This window comes from Periophthalmus magnuspinnatus, chromosome 21 (assembly GCF_009829125.3).
Source record: "Periophthalmus magnuspinnatus isolate fPerMag1 chromosome 21, fPerMag1.2.pri, whole genome shotgun sequence".
Classification (NCBI taxonomy): domain Eukaryota; kingdom Metazoa; phylum Chordata; class Actinopteri; order Gobiiformes; family Gobiidae; genus Periophthalmus; species Periophthalmus magnuspinnatus.
Genome location: NC_047146.1, coordinates 19,841,207 through 19,843,871, shown reverse-complemented (window position 1 = coordinate 19,843,871; position 2,665 = coordinate 19,841,207).

Sequence of the window (2,665 nt, the reverse complement as noted above, 5' to 3'; positions counted from 1 at the left end):
ACAATTATCTGCTTATAAAATTCTTCTACCACAGATCCACGTTTTCCAGTTCTAATACCAATACTTTGCCTAAGCGTCTACCGATACCTGACATTAACCGATACCAATGTAGGGACGGAAACTTCCTTAAAATACAGTTAACGTATTGGACGAGAGATCCAATTGTGTTGCAACTATTAAAAACCCTTTAAATAACTCAAGAACAGCTTTGTATGAAGAAAAGTTCAAACATTATAAGACGTTCTGGGTCAAAATCCATCTGTAAATAGTCTCATTAGATCCAATTAAAGGCCCAACCAGAACGTCAGCTTAACCGTTATCACGGAACCAGCTTATATATTCGATTTACAGTATTGATATCAGCGCATCTCTATTTTCTCCACAGTACACCTGGCCAAGATAGTCACAACAGCCAGAGAGACAAGTGACAGCTTCAGGGAATTCCATAACAATGACACAGGGGTGATTTTAGCTCAGAGAAAACACATCCGGATGTTATTTAGAGCTATTACTGGCCAGGGATGCAAGCGCACATAAGGAAGTGGTGGAGCTGACTTTATCCAGATAATGATTTTAAAATTGAATCTTGAATCCCATTGTGCCCCTGTCTCAAAGATGGCACAGTGCCCTTTAAAACAAGTGAAAAATGCAAGGACAAAAGTTAAGGACAAACAGGAGTATTGCCCTGTTGACGTAAAAGCACTGCTCCAACCGAAAACGTCAGCCACCCACATGAGGGACACATATATTTGATTCACAAAGCCACTTCCTGTCTTCACTGGTGTCTCTAGAGTTGGAGATTTGGTCGGTCACTTGTGCATTTTTGTCATGGTTGATTACTTCACCAAATGGGCTGAAGCAAACGCATTAAAGAGTAAAAATGTTCAGTTGTCAAAGAGTATTTTAGATTTCTTTTACAAGGTTGGTGCATCAAAAAGTCGATCAGGTAAAGTACTTTCTCTTCTTTTAAAAGCTCTGTACCTGATATTTCTGCCTTAAAAATGTAAAAAAACAAACAAAAAACAGACTAGTTAATTGTAAACGATTTGCAGTAGTCCAAACTTATTCCTCACTTACTTTATGCGTTCAGAACATCCTAAATACTCACTGTGATGAGTTTTGTGTGGTCGAAATAGGAGGCGGAATCAGAAAAATTCCAATTCCAGTCAAAATTTATCTCAATCACTGTGGTAAAATGTGGAAAAATAATACATATTTACCAAAAATAACTGTGTTCGACAGGCAAAAAGCAACAGAACTTAAGAAATTACAGAAACACCGCACGTGTACCCAGCTGCACTGACCCAGAAGCACCTCCCCCAGGTAAACACCATTTACTTCTTAGATACAATAAGAAGAACTTTAGGAGGATCTTAGACAATACTGCTTACTTATTAGGACTTGGTATGGTATACTTTTATTTAGGCATGGACAGTGCAGATAGGACAACAGATAAGATGTATGATGTCAGGTTATAGCATAAATACTAATTTCCACCTGTAGTCCCTGGACAGGCTGATGTTAAGTAAGAAGAACAGTTTGGTTTAAGTGGATGAAAGACCTGTAAGCAAATGGTACATACATCAAAATACAACACAACTCGCTCCTCAAATACACCATTTCTAAAAAACATTCAGTTCACACACACACATACCAATTTATTCACACACACACAATCAGTCAATTTCAGTTATACAAATACTCTTTCTTTCTTTCATACACATTCACTAATGGGGGCAATCTTGCTTTGATATTAGCCACTTCTTTGTCTCATGTGCAAACTTTTGAAAACTTGTGCATGTTATAATCTCATTGGGCAAACTATTCCACTGACTCATGGCAACAATAGAAAAAGTCAATTTTGCGAAAGAGGTCCTACATTTTGAAACGCTGCACTCTCCTCTAGAAACTATAAACACTTAAACATTACAAAATACAGAAAGACATTGAAACAGAAAGAAAAAGAACTTAACTCCAGCCCGCGGCCACACCCACACCTTTAAAAATGGGGCACGCCCCCTCTTCGTCTGGACCACGTGGAGATTCAGGTAAGAGTAGATGAATGTATTAAACTGAATTGACAAAATATACCCAAATAAAATTTTAATTTAAACAGGTGTGTGATGATTAAATTAAAGTTAAACTGAAACAAAAACAAACCCGGAATAGTTCTGTTTAGTTGTATATTGCCAAATTATTGAAAATGACCAAATGTGTGAATAAACTAAATTTAAGATGAGTTTGGCCATAACAGTAAAACTAACAACAACTAACATGGTAATACACACTTCCTGATTATGGGAAAATAAACCAAATAACTGAAATTGGCAGCGGTCACCGGAGTCAGGACACACACATTTTTATATTTTTGTCCACTAAGCTGGAAATACACACAGTTTGCACTAAAACTATTCAAAAAGTAGCAAAACAAAGTTGATTTAGTGTTATTTCCACTTGAAAGGGAAAACAGTTCATGTGTGTGAAGACTTGAGGCGTGGCTCCTGGCAGAGAGCTGCAGAGTGAGGTAAACGCGGTATGTTTTACTTGAAACTCCTGATTTGAAATTATTTGATCCATTGTTGTTTTGTTTCCAGGTGAACAGTTTCCTTTCAGCCTTGAGTAGGAAAGTTGGAGCATATTGCCTCCACTCAGTTGGCCCTGACGC